Consider the following 9,718-nt stretch of genomic DNA (forward strand, 5'->3'; position numbering starts at 1 on the left):
GCCTAGGGAAAAAACCCGGATGTAAACTCAGTGAAACTCTATGGAGAGAAAGTCGGCTCACACACACACACACACACACACACACACACGCCATGAAAGTCGACAGAGAAGCGGAGCAGTTTGTTGTGTTACTGCGTTTCTTCTCTGGTTCTCCTTCATGAAATCAGAGGTGGGCAGTCGGCCCTCGGCCTGCCGCTGGTCAGGCTCCGAGTTCGGACCGCTCGCCGCTGGAGCTGCCGCGCTGTTGCACTTTGTGGAGGAGGAGGAGGAGGAGGAGGAGGAGGAGGAGGAGGAGGGGACAGGTGGCCCGGCCTTCATCACTGCCTCAGTGGCTTCAGGATGTCTTAGCCTACAAGCCAATGAAACCAGTGGTGGAATGTGACTACAAATCAAATGTATCATCAGAGCAGGATGAACATGAGATCCATCATCTCGTTTCTCATGGAGAGCAAAAACAGTAAAAAGGAGAAGAAAAATGACTGCATTGCAATTTTCAGGTATTTGTACCTTACTGCAATACTCCGGTTTATACCACCTTATACTCTATGATATGATCGGATGAAAGTACTTTTTACTTCATTACATCTAGCTTATAAAATATGATGTATGTCAGATTAAACTGAACTGCTGCCACAAAATGCATTTACTTTTCAGGAGAAGATTTTACGTAAACACGATCAGGTCAATGAGATGCAGCGCTTTACTGTTGACCAGGGGCAGCGCTGACTAATGACGACCTGTAGCACGATATAATAACATAACACGCTGAAGAATCACTCTTGATATTTCAAAAAATATATAAATAATGATTGTTAAATGTCCTTTAAGTGCCAATAACATTTTATAACTTGTTGTGAATAGAAACACTTGAGAAGCCAGTGCAGAGTGATGTTATTGTTTAGTAGGAACTTTCTCTCAGCTTCTCATTATTTTCATATTTATTTCTGTGGTTTGTTTTGACGCTGGCTCGCTGTGTGTTCATTGGGTCTTTTCATCCACTTTGTTCTATTCTGTCTAGAACAAGACTAAGATATAACGACAGAAACAAAAGCTGTTTGGAAAGATCGTTTCTGTCATTCAGGTCATTCAGGTCACAGTGTGACGTCTTGGCTGGGGTTCAGGTCCTCGAATCGAACCGACAACCTCCTCGTTAGGAGCTCACATCTCAAAGGTGCACTGTGAAAATCACACAGGGATGACGTGGACTCAGCTGAACTTCTCTCACTAACTATGTAACTTCCTGCCCCCTGCTGTCAGACTCCACAACAAGCACAGCTGATAGACTGGACATTTAAGCTGATGAATGTGTTAACTGGACAATAAATCATGTGCCATAATGGGACAAATGGTCACACCAGACCTGCAATAAAACATGTGAAGTAATAATTGTGCAATAATCCTTACTCATGTAACACTACTACTAGGATCAGTACCTACGTACTTAGTCTTTCCTGAAACAAATCTGTACAATAATTAATCCATCCACTAATCATGACTTGAGGGACTCTAGTGTGAAAAGTCTTTTTCTCTTCTGTACTGTGTACAGCTGCAGGTACTTGTTTCCTGTGTATTTATTCTTTCTGAATGCTCATCCTTCTCTTATCCCTGCATGCTTTGCACCCTCCATATCCTGTTTGCTGCTGTAACACTGTCATTTCCCAGTTATGGGACTAATAAAGGATGATCTTATCTTAAATGCACACACAAACCTGAAGAAAATCAGTTCCTAAAGAAACTTCCCAGCATGCACTGGGTGAGGGTGAAAACTCTCCTGTAGCTGCAGGAAAACACGCGTGATGGAAACTTGCTGTGTGGCTCTCAGACGTGTGAAGTTGAGTCCCGGTGGTCTCAGTGTGACGAAGGTTAGCGAGTCGAGCAGCTTCACGGGTCGTCGACTAACAAAACTCGACCGGCTGCGAGTTCTGTGACGAATGAGAAAATGTGAAGAGAAATCAAATCTGTCTGTGATGTTTGTGACAGACTGAAGAACTTTTGATTCAACTTAATGTCTTCAAGTTTCTGAGCAAGTTCAGCTAACGTAACAACTGGATTCACAGAAAAGACGACCCTGAACATATTATTCAGTGGACTCAGCAGCTCAACTCACATTTTTAAGCTGAAGCAGCCCAGAATTATTCATTGTTGTCGATGGATCAATAACGAATGTTTTGTTTGCTCTGAACACAGACGTGACTCCCAGAAACACGCTGGCTCAATAAAGTTTACCGACTCAAGTTCTTTTTTAAAAAAAAAACGCTCTTTTTGGGCTTTTCAGCCTTTAATTGAGGGTCACCAGTGCAGGCGTGACAGGACTGAGATGTGGACTCCAGGACATCCCAAGTCTCTCCGTACAAATAAAGTTTTGACGGTTTGATCATTTTTTTGTTGTGTTGCCAAGAACAGCAACAATGTTAATTTATAAAACGCTGTTGAGCAGAAAAGGAAAAGGACACAGAGAAAACAACAGCTTTTCTAAATGGACAAACAAACAAAAACCGATTATAAACAGAAAGAGAAACTAACTGGGATCTCAGGGCTTCCAGCTGTATGAAGCCGTTCTGTTACACATAAAGGATCATCAACGTTCCATCGCCGTCCGTCCTGTAGCTGCTGACAGACGTTTAGCTCTCAGGGGGAAGACGGAAATCTGTGCTGAAGTACTTCCTGTGGGTTATCCAGAAGACCTGACCGAGATGCTGCTGTTGAACTTTTAAAATGTGCTGTGAAAGCTGTGAGCACAATGGCAGAGTCTTTGTATGGCACTTGACTGTTGGGCAAAGTGAGGTTCTGATACTCGCGTTCTCTCTTTCCTCCTCACTCGTTCTGCATGTTCTCTCCTGCAGGCGTTCTGTCAGCTTCTCCTTTGTTGTCTTATCTCCTCCTCTCGCTCTCTGCTTCTTCATGCACTCCTTCCACTGCTGACAGTCCTTGTTACTACTCAGTTATGTACTGAGCTCATTTGCTTAACTCTTTCACTTTGGTTTAACTGTTGAGTTTGGGCGCAGTGACTGAGAGGAACCACTAGAGGGCAGCACAGCTGAACAGATCAGCCTTCAAACTCGCCTTCTCTCTGTGCTGTCAGTTATTTCTGTCCGGCCGCTCATCACTGCTCATGTGATGTGATACTAAAGTGCCTGTGCTGCTGAAGGTGTGTTTCTGTTATTGATCTTGAGTTGCTCTAATCCTTTCTGTTCTTGCACTGCAGTGTTTGCCAGCCACACTCTGTAATGCAGGCCCACATGTTTGAGTTTAGTGTGAAAATACACACACAGGTATGATTTACCTTTAACATATAGCGACTCCACAGGACCCACGTCCACCACTCACCATCTGCCCATAGCCAGGAGGCCCTCAGGGCCCCAGGGGCCCGGAGCCTGTCAGTCCGTCCTCTCACTTTCTGATGTGAACTGACTCAGGCTTTGCGGCCGTCGTACGTCTTCGCAGCAACACTAACAGTGTTGGTAACTGTGACTTGTCATGATTTGGAGCCATAGCCAGATTTTCAGTACTTTTATTTGCCCTAATTGAAACGTTACAAAAATATCTATTACCTTTACCCACCACTTGTTGGGTTTCTGTCTTCGCAAAGGAAGAGGGCTTGCTGGGAAAGCCAGATGACAGCCAGCGTCTCGGTTAACACGTCACAGCTGAAGTCAAGGCACCACCTGAAGCTCATCAGCTTGTGCTCCTCCAGGGGGAATGCTGCTCCACCCTTCAACCACCACATTCAGCTGCCCCACCACTCAGAAGAGCCCGTGGTACATCACCTGGGTCTGAGCCTCCACGGGGGCAGACTGGAATCTGGAGTTACTGCGTGTTTTCTACAGCAGACTGCAAACCTACTTGACAGACTACAGCTGACCTCCGTCTCGTTCCTGATAAACACCTCAGAGCACTTGTGACGCTGAACACGCTCTTAGTTATTTTAACTGGATGCCCTCACTGTTTTTGATGATATCGAGCTGTTTCTCACATGTGGTTTGAATGCACTTATTGTCAGTCGCTTTGTGCCACATGAACGTAATGTAATGCAATGCACGTGTCCATTTGACGCCTATCGATTGAGGCCAGAGTCAAAGTCTGTCTCTGTTGTCCAGGTGTTTGCATGACTCATCAGTGGTTTGGGTGGAATCTCGTCAGAATCACGTACATGAGATTTATTCACTTACCTCACAGTGAATTAGATTTTTTCCTCTGGAGAAGTTGTTTTAAGGCGCTTCCTCCGTCCGGACCAATCGTCTCGCTCCGTCCTGTGACTGACAGGTGTGCCTGGTGAGTCGTGTGACCCTGGATGCTTTAACCCAATCAGAGAGTAGTGAATCCATCATCTGCAGGATAATAACTTCCTGGCCTCATTAGAGACTGGTAAGGACATTAATGTCCCCGCGCTCTCCTCAGCCCCGTGTGTTGATCGGTTTTCCGGTCGTGTCTGCTCTCCTTTGAAAAGAAGCTCTGGCTTTTAACTCTCAGCAGCGTCTTCTCAGATGTTGGCTCAGATGTGAACTTAAACACATTAAACCACTGAGTGAGACTTTGATGCTGCCGTGAGCGGAGCGTCTGGCTGTCAGCTGACAGGTGACTCGTCCTGCAGGTGAAACTGCAGAGCAGAAAATCCATCCTGTTCAGGTGCTCCCACAGTTTATCACAACACATGAATAATGAGGACACGTGTGAAACGCAGAGCACAGGACACCTACTCATCAAAGTCAAGCAGAAGTGAAAAATGGTCCATGGTCCATGGTCATATTGTGCACCTATTTCATCATATGTCCATAAATTTCTTAGAATTTCTTTATATCAAAATACAGTTGTTTTTTCCGTTAAAACAAAATGCGAAGCGCTCTTACATAAGCTCGAACCAACACGTTTCAACCAATAAAAACCTGACAGTCCTCAGCTCTGAGCAGCACAGAGCCAACGTTAAGCTTTCACGTCAGATGGAGCGAAGTCATTAAACCACCAAACACAACGCAACAACTTTCTAACTTTATTAGATGATGTCGTGATGAAGGACATGTGCAGTGTGAACCATCCAGGGACACAGTCCAGGTCTGTCCTCACAGGGAGGACCTAAGGCCTGAGGGACAAATGACGTCCTCAGTCTGTCCATGGAGCAGGACAGGGACAGCAGCCGGAATGTGCTGCTCTGCCTGTTTAAGGTGCTGTGCAGAGGGTGATGGACATGATGGACCTGAATTTGTTCAGAGTCCTCCTCTCTGCCTCAGATGTTAGGGACTCCAGCTCCGTCCCCCTGCTGAGCCAGCCTTGCTCATCAGCTTGTCCAGCTGCGAGGCGTCCTTCTTCTTAGTGCTGCTTCCCCAGCAAACCACAGCACAGAGGAGGACGTGGACTACGACAGTCTGGTAGGACGTCTGCAGCGGCTTCGGGCAGACGCTAAAGGCCTCAGCCTCCTCAGGAAACAGAGCCGCTCTGTCCCTTCTGGTGCATCTGCGTTAGCTGACCAGTCCAGCTTGTGATCTAATTGCAGTCCCAGGTACCTGTAGGGTTTGACACAGTCCTTCATTAGGTTCCTGTAGTTCTCTGTAGTCCTCCATTTCTGATACACTCCACAACTTGTCACTGCATGTGACATGACGTGTTACTGTTTTGGGTCATAATTCATAGACAATTTTACTTTCTGGTTTTCCCATTCACGTCTTCTGGCTGCTCTGCCTGAACCCTCAGTGATTTACAGAGTTTCCTGATGGCTTTAGTTGCTAACTGCTAACTGTTGCTGCTGAGATGATCTCTGACAGCCTGCAGAGGAAGTGCAGAGAGGCAGTGTAGGCTGCTGCAGCTCGTGTGTTACAGTCGCCACCCTGTGGTGAGGATGAGGTACTGCAGGACTACGCTCAGCGTCGATATTCACATTGTTTTTAATTTATTTCTAATGTTGAGGAGTCAGTAGACAGAACATTAAGTTAGAGCAAGTTGACTGATGTCTGTTATCAGGTAGTAATGAACACTCTGCAGCCAATCAGAAGCAAGCATTCACACAGATCGTGGTATAAAACAGTATAAAGTACAAATGTACCTCTATAGTGAAAAAGTACTGACAGTAAAGTGTACTAGAGAGCAGCCCACAGCACTCTTGAGTACTCTCATCGCTGCAGAGCTTCAGCATGTGAAATTTAGTCCATGCAGTCAAATATCGGCCTCTGATGACATAATCGCAGCTCCACTGTTACTTTTTCGAGCCTTGGTGGAAGTGACTCATGATCGGGCTCGTATGAATCAAAGCAGATTGTTGACTGTGTTTCATAACGCTCTTTATGTAAGGGACGGCAGCAGCGTGTCGGGGGTGTAAGTGAAGCTTCTGTACCTGCTCACCCCCACTGCAGCTCCACCCCACATCACACGGTGACACACGCATCGCCTCACCTGTCGGCAGGTGGAAAACCCTCCCAGTTACAGAGACGTGCACAGTGCTGACTCTCCTCCAGCGGTGGAAATATTTTCGCTTCATATAGCTTATATAGCCATAGCTTGCAGATGATGTGTTGTTTTGTTACGTGTTGTACTCATCTCCGTGTTGTGCTACTTCGTACCTCACAACACTTTGGAAGCCAGTTTTGCATCTTTTGCTGCACCGCGTTTATCTGACAGCTGAAGTTACTTCACAGATTCATTCCAGCGATTGAGTAGAATGATGTGCGAATGCGTACATTTACTTCTGGTACTTTAAGTGTATCTTTATCATAACACTTTTGTCTTTTTTCTTTTTCACTGCAGAACCTTCATGTGTAACGGAGTATTTACACAGTGTAGTGTTACTACCTTCACATACCCATTGGTTTTATTGTGTTTCTGCAGAGAACAAAACTTTGATCTGAGCCCAAACGCCGATCAGTTTTCTTCATTCCATTTTTCATTCAGTTGCTTTATCATCATCTTTCTGCTGATATTTTCTGTGTGCACGTCTTCACCAGCTCAGATCTGTAATATACTTACTGAAGATCTAACAGTAGTGCATAATGCGTCTGTGTGGCTGGGAAAAATAATGAGATTACAGTAACCTCCAGGCCAATTATTACAGCAGCAGCAGCAGCAGCGGAAGGCCGAGCGGGGAGGCCATCAGCCTGAAAACAACCAGGCTCATGTGATTATGAAGACCAGACTGGACTGTGTTTGATGTCACGATTTACTGATTTATTCATCCACAGCTAAACCTTCACAAACCAAAAAAGTTAGCAGAGACAACCACACATCAACAATCTGTCAACCGCACGCCAAAAAACCCGCCGAGGACTCGTTTCGGAGCGAGCGACGCTGCACAAGAGGAGAGAAAGCAGCCCGTCACAACAGAAAGATCATTCAGTTTGCTCTCAGTGATGCTGACTTTGTGAAATTCAAGTGTTGCTCAGAAACTGATTCATTTTTCTTCTTTCCTATTGAAACTGTGCTGCACTGTATTTGTATTGTATTGAAAGTTCCAGCAGATTGTGCAAACAACAGCAGCACTTCAATAATAAACCAAAGGGGAACAAGCTGGTGGCTGGCTATAGTACAGCTCATAAGCTCCTCCCCTTCCATGTTAGCAGATGAGCTAAAATAAAAACTGAAAGTATACGTCAAATTAATTTTTCCCAAAGACGGTTTCTGTCATTTTAGGTCGTTCTTATCACACTTATGTTTAATCAAGTGTTCATTTTTCTGATCAGCTTAAAGCCATAAAACTCAGTAAAGCGGCTTCACCTCCTGATCGCTACTGCACAGACTCTGGCTCCAAATGATGTCACCACAAGCGGTCAGAAGTAGTGAAGACATGTAGCTGAGTATACAGTAACAGAAAATGGAGGTACACACACCTCAGAATTACAGTACAAGAGCAAATGTACTTCTACCAGTGGCCTCCTCTCCCCCGTCTCACCTGGACCCCAGAAACCTGATCTTCCAGCTGCTGACTCAGGGAGGAGGAGGAGGAGGAACACAGTCATACTGGTGTAAACGGGTGTTTGTGCAGAAATGAAGCTGGACCTGTCTGACTCGCTGCTGTAACTCTGAAGCTGTTTGCTTGTTCCCACTCACTGAGGGGTAACAACCTCTTCAGATCCAGAATCCACTGCAGGCGACCTCATGGCTCTCTATTCGGCTGTCAGCTAAAATGAAGATCTGACCACCGACAGACAGACGAAACGCTTTCACCTTTTTTCTGATCACTGCAAAGCATCAGCATAAGATAAAGAAATGCATGTTGTGTGTTACACAACAGGCCACACTACATCAGCAGCTGACGTAAGAATAAAAACTTTATTGTCCCCTCAGAAGCACCAGCTGTTTCCTCTGCTGTCTGTGTGATGAGTGATGTCCTATCTGGTCTTCAGTTAGAGATGAGCCTGCGTTTCCCAGCATGCCTTTCAGCCTGCAGAGAAAGCCTGTGAACGCGGGTCCTGTTTGTTGGTGGACAGTGAAATGATAGTGAAAAGAAAGTGCTCTCCTCTTTCTTGTGCTCTGTTGAGAGTCCTGGTCCTGGTTCTGAACCTGGTTCTGGTTCTGTCAACTTGCCATGAGGTCACATTTTTTACACTTGACCAGATAGTAATGCAAATAAAGTAAAAATGAAAGTGAAAAATGTCAACCTAGTAAAACTGACCCAGAAAGGTGAGGCAGATTAGTGAAAGACTGCACCCAAGCTGAGGGTTGGGACCCCCAGAGGGCCTTGGGATCATTCTGAGCGGTCACAAGACAAAAGCCAACATCAAGACCAGCAGATGTTTTAGTGTTTGACAGTCAGGAAGCAGCAGAAACCGGACGACAGTAAACAGACCAGACAACACACTGAACCACTGAAGTGCAGGAGGTGGACGACCCCCCAAATCCGGAGAACTGTCACATGTTCTTGTACCAAAACAAACATGGACGCCAGCCAGCAGCTTGAGCTGTTTTTGCACAGCATCATTTGTGCTAAAGAGGCCAAAAGAGTTTGGCTCAGAGTTTACTGAGATCTGGGAAGGAGGGCACATTCATATCGCAGTTTTCTTCACAGTTTAAATAACGTCTGGGTTTGTCTTGCAAGATATGGGCTAAGTTTTACTCTTCAGACCTCTAAAATTCCTTAAACTGACACAAAGCACGAAGAAGAATCACTCCTTATAAGTCAAAAACGTGTAGCTGTGAACTTAAAGAAAGAAAGTCTTGTATTGTAATGCAAATATTACTATCTTTGAATAAAGATAATCTCAAAAACCAAACTAACGGGCACGTTTAAAGGGCCTTTAAGCGCGGCGTCGACCTGCCGTGTGGAGCTGGCGAGCCGCCCGCTGAACACGTTTTCTCTGGAGAAATAAAGGTTAAAAGCATTTGAGGCTGAGCCGACGCATCACTAACATTCACTTCAGTCCTGAGCTGAGAGTTTGGCCTCCGCAGTGTTAGATAACACAGGCTCTAATATCACAGAGGCTGAGCTGGAGGATCTCAGGTCCCGCTGAAGCACTGAAGTCCGATTGTGTTGATCTGAAGGTGCTTGTTAAGGAGAAAGGGTCAGTTCACCCAAATCACTGAAAAGCTTATCTTCTCACTGACCCTTAAATAAAAAATGTCTTCATAACTTTATTCACTGATTAGGTTTCCCTCTGATGTCCCCCAGCTGCTCTGCCTGAGCCCTCGGAGGTTTATGGAGGTTCCTGATGAAGATGGGTTTACATGTTGCTTCAGAACGAATGAAGTGCTGACTGCTGCTGACTGTACTGCCTGAGACCAGCTGGACGCCAGGGAATCC

Source organism: Scatophagus argus, chromosome 7 (assembly GCF_020382885.2).
Source record: "Scatophagus argus isolate fScaArg1 chromosome 7, fScaArg1.pri, whole genome shotgun sequence".
Taxonomy (NCBI): Eukaryota; Metazoa; Chordata; class Actinopteri; family Scatophagidae; genus Scatophagus; species Scatophagus argus.